The sequence below is a fragment of the Stegastes partitus genome, unplaced genomic scaffold, assembly GCF_000690725.1.
Source record: "Stegastes partitus isolate 25-593 unplaced genomic scaffold, Stegastes_partitus-1.0.2 Scaffold94, whole genome shotgun sequence".
Lineage (NCBI taxonomy): Eukaryota > Metazoa > Chordata > Actinopteri > Pomacentridae > Stegastes > Stegastes partitus.
The window spans coordinates 59,731-74,439 of record NW_007577825.1 but is presented as its reverse complement, the minus strand read 5'-3'; positions in this window follow the sequence as shown (position 1 = coordinate 74,439).

Genomic DNA, 14,709 nt, shown 5'->3' with positions numbered 1-14,709 from the left:
TGATCTCAACCGACCAAACTCTCAACTGGTTTGACAGTCGCTGGTGTTCATATGGAAGAAAGCGTCAACAGCCTTCAGGATTCATCTGTTGTTTTTCTATTATGTTGTCAATAAACTCATCCAACCCAATAGAGAGACTGTGACATCTAAATTACATTTAAAATTTAGGCTTACTGACCATTTATTCGGAGCATGGCAGTATTTTGGATAGCCAAAAAAGTCGAGTGTAATCTTTGCAAACAGCAGGCTGTACATCACGGCAGCACGGTTTACCATCTAAAAGCAGCAGGCGAACTTGTCTTATTTGTCTTAGCAGTTGTTGTGCCGGGATCACAAGCTGAAATAGTTCTATTTTTGGAAGTCATATGAATATTGGCAGCTGGTCTGCTCTGTTGTTACAATTTCAGAATAAAATAACCAGCTCAAAATGATTCAAAGTGCTGCAAATACGAGCTTTTTATGTTGATTTATAAGTTATTAAGGCTACCAGCTAGATTGTACTTGATGCACTCTAGCAGACTGATCCAATCTAGAGATAACACGCAGAATTGTTTTCCCACTGTGACCAATCGTTTGGTCGAAGACTAGGTTCGATTTCAGTGAACCAACGCGCTCTTTGGTTGACTAAAGCCTTACTAACTGCCACACGATTATGCTGATGAATTCAAATGTGTTTCACTATTTTTGCCACAAGCGCAGGGCCAGAACTGGCACCTGAATATTGTGACAGAAAACACAGACAGACAAGATTAGAGTCCAACAGAGATGGAGTCAAGCGAGATAGCGCGAGACAGGAGAGACAGAAAAAGGCAGTGAGCTGTAGCTACAGCATTACCTTTTGATGTCCTCTAATGGGTGAAGGAGATGGGATCTAAAAGGTTGAGTCATTAAGACGGGCTGTAAGACTCTGACAAGCAGCAGTGATTTGTTGTTTTTACAGCCAACAGTGCGCCCTGATGTGCACTCTGTGTGTGTGTGAAAGAGAAAGGAGGAAGCAGACTTTGTGTTTGTGTGTGAGGAAGATGACTTACAGCGATGGCCTGGAGTCTCTCCTCTTGTGACACCTCAGCCATCCTGATGGAGGAGAAACAGAGGGAGGGAGTTACCACCACATATGACCAGCATCAGTCGACATTACACGCGGTGACGTGCAGCTTTCTTTGACGGTAGCATCGGCACACCGGCCGGTTCCAACCTTTCCAACGACTTCCCAGTGACTGAGGTTAAATATCTGTCTATTTGGCACTAAATCAGTGTCTCTTTCCTGTCAGGAAGAGTCAGCGTAGGCATGCTAATGTGCAAGCAGGGCGCTGCTGGAGATTCCTGCTCTAATAGGTTCCAGACCAGAGCTCCAGGATGGAGGATGGACGGAAGCAGAGCTGAAGCCAGAGGGGGAAAGTCGGCGACTGTTGCTCAAGCAGGATGGGACTATTGCACTATAAACTATGGCATATAATGGTCCCAAAAAAGTCATCTGACCTTGAGTTTTTCATTTAGCAAACAGCCAACCATGTATAATAAATAGATTATGACCCAAAGAGCTTGCCGGGCACAAAAAGTGAAGATATGTATTTATAATAGGGGCTAACACATCATCTGAATATCAAACAATACAGACCTCTTGGGTGACATTTAGATACGAGAACTCATTTTTATTTTACTTTTGAAGGAAGGCACAGCCTGCTAAAACTATATTCTCCTCCAATGGGAACTATGTGTGCATAATGGAACATAAAGAGTGGAACACATGCATTTAATATGCTAAACCCTTACTTTATTTAACTCTCTAAACAGGACATTTATCTGATAAGTTATACAGACAGAATGATTTTGATATGTATAAGCATGCTAAGTGGCCTTAAAAAAAAAAAAAAAGCAATTTTGTCTGTTTGGTTTAAATGTTTTCGGCACTGTTTAGACTTGATTTTCATTTAAAAACTGAATCCTGTGAAGATCTTACACTCAAGCTAAGGTTAAGGCTGAGACAATCGGTTGATTGGCCAAAATGAAAGACTATTCTGATGACCAATCAATCGTAAATCAATCGCTCAGATCTCCTAAAGTCAGTATTACTTCAATTTTACACCATTGTAAACTGAATATATTTAGATTTCAATTCGTTACTGAAGAAAAATATTCGGCCCATTAATCAGCATTAAAAATAATCATTACTAGCTGTCCTACTTTGCTAAATTTAAGCACAGGGAAAACTAACGACCCTTGTTTAATATTTCTAAATTTGAATCAGTGTGACTCAGCGATGGGTCTCATGGTCACTTGAGAAAGTTAATAGAAGAGAACAAATGATTCATATCACTAAATACTTTCAGGGGGAACATGTGTCTCTATCTCCACATAAAAGTCCACCTCTAACAGATATAATTATTTCGCTGCAGAAGCAATAACCTCTGGAAACATTACAGGGCTACGGAAATGTGATAAGCAACGTAGCCCCATAATTAAGGTTCCTATTAAGTATAAATTCACTGACATGGTATCAAATTATCAATTGTCTCTACTCCCAGAGAAGAAATTGACCTCTCTGACGCCGACTACAGTCTCTGGTTGCTTGTGGTGAAGCCCCTAATACTATTTTGTGGGTGTATACAAGATAGACAGATAGGAGATGGTGCAACATTAGCGGCCCGGACTAAAACTGAATCACAACACATATGGGATCCTCATTTCTTCGCACTGGTCCAAACCAAACTCTTACAACAGAGTTTTGACAAAACAACTCGACATCACTTCCCACCCAAAGCCCCTCTGACGCCAATAAAATGTGTTAAAACCGTTTGATCGCGTCTGTATTCCTGATGAGAGCCCTCCCCAGCTGTCACGGTTTGAATTAGCTTGCATCATTTCCCCTCACAAAGCTGGGATTGTGAGGGGGAAAAAAAATGCAGCATGTCAACAATTCGCATAACTCCGCATATCTCACCCTTGCCGTATAAGCTACACATTTTGATTTCCCACACAAAGGAGTCGCAGTGCAACAACACTGGACCTTCTACAAAACACATAAAGAAGCAAACATCCACTGAAGCTCCAGGAGAAACAAACACCTCGGGCATGTATTACGACAGAACAATCTGTAGCATGCAGGCTTCCATTTATGCCTTTATGACACACATACATTGAAACACTCTCTGCTCTCCTGCTGAGCCACATTATTATCACATGGAGAGCCTTCGGAGAAAGAGCGAAAGCCGCAATCATCTGATCACCCCCTCAAGTGCACATATAAACACACAGACATATTGTGCCGTCTGGACGCATTCTTTCTCGTTTTCCCATTCATCAAGCACAAACAAGGAGAACTAAAAGTCATGTGGAGATAAACTGAGAAAAATCTTGCTTGAACCAGCACCGCCGATACATGTATCGACACATATTATGCCCTTACGACAACCGTCCACCTATTGTTTATATTTTTAAGTGTGTCTTGGAGGTGTTTTGCGGCCCTTCCCATCCCTCCGGTTGCAGTGGAAGCGGGTGCAGTTACGCGACGGCATATCTGGGAACTCATCTGGATCAGTTCATCAGTGGCATGAAAGGCCAAGGAGCACCGGCTGAACTCTGTCATTATTACGGGACTGAACATCCTGACCTGAGAAAGGTCACAGTGAGCTTCCCCGCCTTGTGCTCAGCTGCGACAGACGAGACATGCATAGAGACGGCAGCCACAAAAAAGAACGTATCAGTCTGTTTGGTGTCATGTCATGAACACCTCAAATAAACCAGCATTCAGTACAAATCCAAAAGTGGCCGCTACACTCAAAAGCTGCAAACACTTGAGTGGCCCTGATGTGAAACAAAAGCATCAAATGACCCACATCTGAGTCAGAATTCTGTAATCTGAGCAGCTTTTTTAATCAAAACGTAGCGACTGATGTGTCACAACTTCATTATTTTAAGTATGACAGCTATGCATATTTTAATTTTAAGCTCTGCATATTCTTCCAATCCGGACGACCCGGTGCCGGGATCAGAACGTAAAAAACACAACTAGTGCCATTTTTTAAAACCTTCCAAGCGTGGTATAATCACTGAAGAGGCTGCTCGGTAGCACTAAAATGGACGGAGCATTTCTTTTGCTTCGCTTCTGTTGCATCATGTTTATTAGAGCAGAACAGGTTTAATAACTTCAGTGTCATCATGTCAGGGTTGTTTTTACGCTTTAATTTACACTTTGATCGGAAGGAGGTAAACATGTCGTTTTCAAATCTCACTCTGAGCTGATTTACAAGCATAATTAGACTTATTTTATTCCAATATTCTCCAAAATGTGTCTCATCCACAGAGCCCCATGTTCCTCGTTTTAGCGTTGCAGTTTTGCAGCTGTTACTGAGTAAATCTTTATTTATTTATTTTAATGTGGAAGTTTAAAAAAATAGCCCAGGGGTTAAAGCGGAAATTTCTCAGTGCAGGTAAATTAAACCTGTCCAGTTATTTTGACATCATTTTGTAATACCAGTTCAAGCCATAGATTTTATGTCAATGATAATGTTAATGCTCGGACATTTGTTCTGAGCCAGTGAACCAGAAATCAGTATTTCAGCACAGCTAAGTGGGGCCAGGTGTCAGAAATGTTCTTTTCAAAGGCCAACAGGCCTGAAGTTAGGGTCGAAATACTTTTCAAATACCTTCTTTCGAAGAATGTGACCATGTTTTTCAGCAACAAGCATTTGTATAGCTGACAAAATGAGAAAAATGGCAAAAATTCTTTTTGTTTATTAAATGTTTTAGTGCAAATTTACTAGCCCCTGCTTATATAGAATAATGTAAAACCACCAAACTGTAAGATTTAAATCAGAAACAGGAATCTGACAAAGCATTCAGTGCAAGTTTTTGGTAATTGGTGGATGCTCTGTAGGCTATGGGCACATTTCAATTGATATTTGAAAATACTGACATTAAATACCTGCCCATGTGTCTAATGTTGGACACTGTCACAGGCAAAAGTTCAAACTTAAGTGGAGAATGTTAACAGCAGGAGTCAAGTGTCCAGATTTTCCCTCCTGGTTTCACTATTCAAAACTGAATTTCAGTGCTTGTCCAACCTCTAAGCAGCTGCTGCGATGAAATTTTAAGGCACATTGGAAAGCTGTGTTCACCTTGTTGGAACACTGCGGGCTCATGTCCTGCCGCCTCTCTCATAAATTATGGACACACAAGGAGAAGGGAAAGCAGACGCACAGACAGACATCTTTGCGGCGTGGCTCGAAGAGTAATTACATTTATGACAGAGGAAGAAAGACGTTGGAGGGATGCAGGCTCGGTGCAGCAAAGACGAATTGAGACAGATAAATGTAATAGATCAACAGTGTCGCTCAGACAGGAAGCGATCTTAACGGGTGGACTCGGAGGCAAACAACAAGCTAAAACCGTGGATGTTTTTTGACAATACGTCAAGGCAGGTGCATGGCTGAAGAAGTCAGGGAAACAGACTAATGACCGGCCCTATTCCCCGCTGAGTGCATTTCCAGGAACACATTAAGCGCTGGTGTATAGAGCACCAGCATCCTCTTCTAATAGCATTGTACTCGTGTTCCTCTGGCAGTCACCTTGCACACTTTATCTGCACCGAAAAGCCAGAAAAGGAATCAACTTAACGCCTATGACACTAAATGAATAAAAACCCAGCTGGGAATCTTTGTTGGGGGATATTATGGCGGCTTAAAGACCCACCGGATTATAAAACTCTTTTTTTTTTTGCAAGGTGGGAGGAAATGATTTCCCTTCCATTGCATTGATAGGATACATCAAACCCACATTAGCTTCTTCTATAACGTCTGCTGGTGACAGAAACTTTAAAACTTCTTCATGCTGCTGCTGTAAAACCAAGCGAGACTGTTACAGCCAGTTAACAGCATGTTCCGAAAAGTTGGTTAACAAAGACAGCATTCATTATTCACACAGTTTGGGGGTAAAAAAGGTCACCGAGAAGTTGCCGTACCAATCTGTACATGGGACGGAGCCGTCTATCTCTATCTGTCAGCAGTAGTGGCAGATGACACCGCTTCTTAACACCGTAGGATTATCTTAAACAAACACCTGGGGCTGGACACTGCGACATACTGATTCTGATCCTGCCTCCCACGCTCACACATACTCAGATACACAGATTTATTTAAAGCTCGTGTTTATATAGCATCTGCGCTTCATTAGATAGTAAACACTTCAATGCACAATGCCTGAAGCGATCCGACACCTACGACATAGCAACCAAATGGGATGTCCTTTGACAACAAACCTGTGACATTGACAAAAGCATTAACAAGGAAAGAAAAAAATCCACGAGGGCAGCTATCAAACTAAACTGACTTACTAAGGGATAAGACTGGTGATTGTCTGGATTTTTCCTGCAGTCCAATGAAAACATCAATGATGAATCGATTCAACGAGCAAATATTTTTGTGTTGTGAAATTGGTTGAACCCCGAAAAACAAATCTCTGTGCATCAAAAATACCTATTTATATGATTTTTTTTCCATGAAAATGACCCCTTCATGCCGTAAAATGGCTGAGATGTAACCCCTGGAACATTTCCTCCTTTAAAAAATGTGGATCCGGGGCGTCGCTATAGCTCACCTGTTTGAGTTGGCGTCCCATGTGCAGGGCTACAGTCCCAATGTGGAGGTCATGAGTTGGATTCCCGCTCATGACCCTTTCCCACATGTCTTCTCCCCTACTTTCCCGTCTCTCTCTGACTAAAACTATCCAATAAAGGCACAAATAACAAAAAAAAAGTGAATCTATAAGGCTTTCACCTACCTTTGCTCGCTGCAGCTCGAGCACACCGGCTAATTGCTTTGCTTAAATGTCATTAAACTACTCTACGCTCCACAATGGCAATTTTTATATCGAAGTAATTCAGTTATCTGTTGAAAACTGATTCTGAAATGGAAAAATGACACAGAGAGCCCCACCCTGTAGCTTAATAGGGTTTACTACATATGAAACCTTCACTGTTCTCGGTTCGCTGCATTTTTCAGACAGAGCTACTCAGCTATGGCGCTGATTATTTATGTTGCTCATGATGCATCTTCCAGCATATAAAAAACACCATACGGACATGCAAACATGGCAAATAAAACAACAACAGGATTTTCATTTTCAGGGTCTTTAAAGCCTGAGATAATGTATTTTCTGCACCACGGACATCGATTATTGTCCAAAAAACTATTCAAGGCACATCAGTGAGCCAACCTTTTTTGCATTGGGTGTGTGCACATACACACCATCCTGTAGCTTTAAAACCCACTAGCACACTTAATCCACCACTGAAAATAGTCCACATCATATGCATGGTCTACCCACACATGAATACTTAAGGAGAACCTTAATTTGAAGTGTCTGTGCACTACATTCTGAAGAATTGCTGGAGGATTGTGGGGTGGTTGGAGACCTTATTGTTAAGCAAAGTCGGAGAGCTAGAGCGAGGTGCGTGTGATGAGGCCTAAACAGTGGAAAAAATATACAAATGGAAAGACACAGAGATGAATTTTGCCGTATTTCTTTCTTATCTGTGCTCCTTAATGGCATGTGGCAGCTGTATTTCACAGAGACAAATAAATCAGAAAACACTGCTGCTTCTAATGACTCCGGTTATAGAAAGCTTCCGTGCACAGTCTAATAAACGATTTCCATAAGAGCCCCACTTGCCCTCTGAGAAAGAATTGAGTTCACTCAGGTGTTAATTCAGAACAGCGAGAACCTTTTAACTGATACCGAGCAGCTATAATGAAACTCCACAGTAAACACACGGTCATAAAAACTAACTCCTGAGTGGAAAGAAGTTGAATGGGGAGGACAAGCAGAAATTGTGAAGATGGTCAAATCTGGCTATTCCTGAATGGAAAAGCACGGACACAAACCCACACACACACACACAGACACACAATTTAGCACAAAACGCTTCAGAAAGAGGGTTGGTGAAAATGACTCTCGAGCTTAATGGCCCATGCCCTGCATTAAAAAACTGAGAGTCTGGAAGAGGAAACTAATCTCAAATCCCCTTCACACTGACTGTGTTGGAGTGGCACTTCTTTCTCCTTCTCACTACTCCCCACTTCCACGGCTTCCTTCCTTCAGGCCAAAAGAGCGCATGGGACAACAATAACCCTCCTCCCTGCCTTTCTGCCCAAACCACGCACAAAACACACACACACACGACTTCACCATCACCAGCCCGGCATCCTTCTATCTGAGGCCTGGAATTGTGACGAACACAAACAGCGCGGTGCCAATAAAAACCGGAGGAAGTCCGCTGAGGTCACATGTTAGTGTTCCAGGGTCAGAGGGTAAAAACTCCCTTTCCCCCCTCGAGGTCACCCATAAATAACAGCTCTGTCACTGCAGAAAAGACAGTGAAATACTGTGTAACATCCACAGAGAGAAGACAAACGAGAAGCCGCACAGAGACCGAGACGGAGTCACCTCTGACTTCTCGTCTTGTCTCGGCGTCAACGAGGACACAACAACGAATAAAAGCGAGTTTGAATCCACGTGTCAGGATTTCTTTAATGAATCAAATGCTGTAATAAAAACATGATAAACTGCTGAAAAGATCAAGATGTCCTCAGTGTTACTTCAGATTAGGGATGGACCGATTATTGTGGCCAATATTTGGCATGTTCCCGATTATCTGTATCTGTGTATTTATTGACTAATTATTGATCAAATAAATTCAGATGTGACGCAGCCACCTCTCCCTTATTCTGTCAAGCAGAAATTCTTAAAACTGAACAAGAAACACAAATCATTTTCACAAACCACTCACTATTTTCACAGTGGCTAATGCTATGCTAACGGCTAGTGGCTAAGCTAATGAGCAGCCACAGATTTCCATGAAACACATTCTGGAACATAATAATTCTAAAACGCTTTAAGATATGGCCCATAGCGGGCAATAAAAGAGACAGAACAGGGAAATATCAAGAAAATAAGGAAGAACAGCAGATGTAACCGCAGGAGACAAACCGATCAATCTTAGTTGATTCCACATAAACAGAGGAGAGCGTCATAATTTGATCACTCCTATTTCTTTTTTACATATCGTTAGCCTCATAGCATAATTGCCTAAGTCATTTTTTTGGTCAAATTGAGATATTTGCCTAACTTTACTCTCCCATCACTTCTGCATCATCCTGTCTTTCTACCTATGTCATTGGCCAATCACATCTGGTTGAATGCACTGTTAAAAAATCAATAATAAATACCAATGTCATTTCTAAAAATTGTGTTTTTTCTCATTTCCCAAAAACATGAAAATATGACTTAGGCAAGTATGCTATGAGGCTAACGATATTCAGTTACAGTCAAGCTTATTAATGAAGAAGCCTAGTTACAAATGATGGGCTCTCTGCTATCACATTACAGTTAATGTTTATTGATTCCAAATATTGGTGATCGGCCTTTCTTGATCACCAGTAACCGGCATCGTTATCTAAAAACAAACAAAAAAACCCAACATATCGGCTGATCCCTACTTCAGATCAGCATCTTTTCATTACACCATCCCCTCTTACAAAATCCTAAGTCTTTCAAACTCTACAACAAGTTTGAAAAAGCAGCCGTCAAACATATTTTGGTCAAAACACCCTTCCTAACTTTTTGCCCTGCATCACTCAATATTTGTAACTTTCTGAAACTGACAAGCAAGCAAACAACCACGCCTGCTTTTGAAGGCAGTTGGCCATGAGCGCAGAGGTGTGAAATTGGCTTCAGCTTCAATGAAAGCATGTGTTTTGTGTGTTGTTGGGTTTTTTTTTTTACACATCACAAAAGTGATTTTTGGTCCACTGCCTTCTTCTGCTTTATGATTTCCCCTTTTCCCTTCGATGACCGGCTTAAAGAGCAGCCATAAAGCTTGAGATGCGCTTAGGGCAGAGTAGTCTGTACATATATCATGTCTGATGGCAAAAGTACCGGCTTCCAAATGGACAGACTCAAAGGTGAAAGATGAAAAGCCTGCCATCACTGAGAGCAGTGAGATCATGACGTTCATTAAAATATGTGAATAAGGCCACCATTTATAGTGTCATCATTAGAGAGAGGCTCCAGTCCAGCCTGTTTTCTCACCTTCACACAGCTGGGCAAAAAGCTAATATGATGATTGCTTTAAGTACATATTCTAGCATATGTCTGCCTCTACTTCTACCTTCTCAGCGGCTCCTAATGCGCCTGAAAGTCTTCCCAACAACCCCTTTCTGCTTCAGCTACATCCTCTCTAACCACCGTGACCCGAGGTGACGTCTCCGCCCAGCGTCTCCTCTCCCTGGATTCCTCGTCATCAACTTGCCTCATGCCCACATTTCCTTCCCTTGACCACTCTCGACCTTCATTACTTCTGCAAGAGTAAACCTTTACACTGCGAATCTGTTGAGCTTCTTAATATTAATACATCCAGGGACTGCGTGCTGAGTCCACGGTTCTTGTGACACTTTATCGATCCTTGTGTTTTGATTACAGCCCGTGCGTGGAGGTCAGAACACAGGTTCAGCTTGTAGACGGTAGAAATACACAGCATCTTTGATGTCAATGATAGTTGGGTGATGAGGCAACTGGGGATTGGTTCACTGGCCAGAAAATCCAACTTTAGGCAGTAGGATGGAGAGCCAACTCCATGACAAGGAAAGAAATAAAGGTGTTTCATCTCACACCTGGATGTGTTTTGAGTGTTTAGAAAGAGCAAAGTTACCACAAAGACAACATGGGAGTGGCAAGACGTAGAGGTTTGTGAGCTTTCTACCATTACTACACTAATGTCCATCACAACAAATTAAAAAAAAATCAAAAAAGGAGCTGGACACATGCACTGAAACAACTCCTCAAGACGGGAGGATTGCTAGACATCGTAAATGTTTAGAGGGAAAACAACAATGGTCGACGAGTAGAGATAAGCCGGTGAAAACAGAAAGAGTCCAAAGTTTGTCATCCTTTAATACTGAAAAAGTCCAAACTCTGTACACGTTTTTAAATCCTGTAAACTTTAGCACTTTAGCATTGCAACAGAAAGCATTGCGTCTACAAAGCGGCCTTGAGACAAGCTAATGCTAACGTTTGCATTTAATGGTGATTGTAGGGAGGTCCTGATCAAGTTATTTTCCTTCCCGATCTGATCCAAATCATTTAATATTGAGTACGTTCCAAAAAATGATACAGTTTTAATAGATGATAAACACTTTATGTTTCGTAGACCAGCTGCAGCGCCTGGTTGAGCCATCATTCAACTGTTAGAAACCCAATGAAGGAACACATTGTGATGACAAGCTGTTTTCTCGACTAGTTTTCAGAGACCTGTACGAGGCTGACTGACGTTATGCCAGCGAATAGGTGGTAAACAGAAAATCATATTTCCAATTTAAAAAAAAATGTAAACAAAGAACGGGGCATAGGGTTTTGCTGACACCAATCAGTTAAAAATTTCTGTAATTGGCTCTGATCCCAGTCTCAGGATCAGGTTCAGAACATCTTTAGAAAACAAATACTGCTAGATGAGATGAAGACTAGCAAAGTGAAATAAACAAGCCTTAACAAGCAACATTCGACTGAAGCTACGTTAGCGATGATGCCAGCTGTGCTATGGATGCTAATGTGGCGCTACGTCGCCTGTCAGAGCGTTTAACAGTAATTTACCAATGAACAGTTATGACACTACAAAGCAGAATTTGTCTGACACATGGACTAACTAGTTTACCTCTAACCTCATTTACTTTGGTCGAACACTATCAATTCATGGACTAACTAGCTAATTAGCTAACAGAAGTCGACAAAGTAACCGTGGAGGATACCTGTTAGCTGCCTGTCAAAACATGCTTCTTCATCTCTTTTTATGCAATTGTATGCAATTTAAACAATAAAGATGACATTCTCTAAAAAATGAAATCAATTAGTCGTTTATTTTGACAAACCTGCCTTTTTTTTCTTGCATTTATTATCGCTCCTTAAACATACTTGTCATCCAATCACTAGATTAATCAATCAGCAGAAGAACTGGTAGGGAAAGCGATTACTAAAATAACTGAAAGCTCCCTAAACTGCAACAAGTAGCTGATTAATCATGTGGGAAAGGATTAATCGCCCATTAAAATGCTAAATACCCCCCAGTTCCAACTGAACATTTGGAAACTGAACGTTTTCATGTTTTGGACTGTTATTTGGACAAAACCAGCAGCTGGCCTGCATTTTCCAATTATTATTTTTATTTATTTTTGCCATTTTACAGACAAAAATGACAAACTGAAACAAAAAGGAAGATTAACTGATATACTAATGTTAACATGCAGCCCTGCTGTGACGCATGGCACTGCTCAGTTGAGGCCGTTGCCTGGTTTACCAACAAAACAGCAATTTCTCTAAGAAACAGGCTTGAATTCTGGTGTTGTGGACAAAAGGGTCAGTCTCTCTGGATGGTGGATGTGGAAACTATTACATGATTGTTGCAAAAAATGTTGCACAAAAATGCCACAAATGCCAGTTTGTGCCGCTCACTATTTAATGCATAAAGGTATTCCAAGAAGTTAGGACAGCACTAGAATGAATCCAGGAGCGAATAGGGGCTCTAACTATTGATTTTAACCTCAAGCCTTTTTGCAAAAACAATGTTACAGCATTAGCATGAACATGACCTGCTGACAGCACTGCTTTTATGTTTAGAGGCAACCAATTTCCATAGTAGACCATCTCCTGTGTCCCGGTTTGCTCTCTCTGGTCAATCAGCAATTTCTACATATCCGGAAGCTTATGGACTTACATTATTGGAGCAGCCTCTCAGTGTTAACGCAGGAACCATTAGGCCTAATAGGTACCTTCCTATACGGCAAGATCACAATCCTCACTTAAGGCTCTCAAGAGGATCAGGAATTGTTTATACAAAGTACGTTTGTCCAGTATCAGCCGGTGCAATCTCTGCAGGGATTATTTAAAAGAAAATGTCATCATTTGCAAGGGGACAAGGCCCGACATTGATTCTCCTTCTTCCTCCTTAAAAACCAAATGTTCTTGTGTGTGTGTCGGGTTCAGGTTATCCACAGTGCAAAGAAACCGATGATCCCCCCCCCGAATCCACCGCTTATCAATAGCGCTTTTGATATTATCTTTGCAACAACACTGATGATCGTCATATGAGTGCGTGGGTGTGCGCGTGCTTCTGGGCGGCACACACACACACACACACACACACACACACACACACACACACAAACACATGCTGCCGAGCACATTTCCCCCCCTTGAGATTAAAAAGACTTAGTGGCTAAAAATGACAGTTTATCAGAAGACTGACTATCTGCTGGGAAGAGAAAGAAAAAAAACAAATCCTCTCTCGCCTTATCTGTCATGACAAAGCAGCCAGGAGGGGGGGCTTGTAATGAGATAGTCAAGAAAAAAAAAAAAAAGGAAAAGACAAAGTGACTATCCAGGAGGAAAAGAGAATGCAGAGATTAATAGAAGGAGAGAAAAAACACATGGAGACAGAAAGGGCAAGGTGGATTGCAGTGTGTTATCTAATAATATCTCACATCTCTACTATCAGCCAGATGTTACTTCTTATCAGACTTTTTTTGTTTGCTGAGCAAGCTTTCACTTCCACTTCCTCTTTTAGCCCCACAACACACCATGAAGCAGTAACTGTAAGGGCTTTTGTAATGTAAGTCATTCATTTTCCATGACTAGCTTACTGATCTGATTTTATGACCACCGCATAAATGGTTCCTTAATGACAGCAAGGTCAGTGAGGGTAATTAGCCATATCCATCACTGTGGGGCTACTCGCTCAGGGCAGGATATGAACCCATGAGAGGCCTCTGTCCTCTTGGAATGATGCTGTACCAACCAGTTGTGCTACAGAAATGCAAACAAACTGCAACCCGGTGCCGGTCCTGTGTTAAGTCTCAAACATTAGATCTACTGCCGTCACGTTCATGTAGGAGTCTTTAAATCAACAGAATTGTCATTTAACCTGTATCAGCTGATCTTTTTGGTGATGAACTGTGAAGACATCAAGGACACACTATCAACGTTTGACTGAAATGATCAATGTGTAAGAAAAAAAGTCACGTTTTCAGTCTTCTCTTAGGTCTGCTTTGACCTGGCTCTAAAGGAAAGGTTTATACCTGCTCAGGGTTCGGCAATAAGTTACTGAATTCTGTCCATCCAGAGGTTCGTGCTATTATTTTAGCCTATTGAAGTACAGTTAAACTGTGTGATTTTGTGGTGAAATAACGAATTTCTGTTTGTAAAAATCCAGATTTTCCATCTGGACATTATGTACATTTCTGGCTTTTCTTTTTTCTTTTTCAACGAGTAAATCAATATATTTTTTTGTGATTTTACACGTTATTGTCCGCAATTTAACAAAACTGGGAAAATGTGAAAAAATGACCACAAAAATCAATACTTTATGATCAAATGTTGGCAAATATCTGTATAATTATGTCATTTTTGTTGATTTTATTCACAGCAAAAACAACATAAATCTACAACCAAACATTGCAAAAGAACAAATTGCTATCTGCAAAAATTCACATTTTGATTTGGACATTTTTAACTTTTTTTTTTTTTTTTTTTTTAGTTAACATATAAATAAATACTTTGGGGGGAATTTTACAAAATCTTGCCTAGAAATAAACAAAACAGTGACAATCTGTAAACTAACAATAATTTTTTTCAAAAAATGACAGTTAAAAACTCGGGGAAAATATC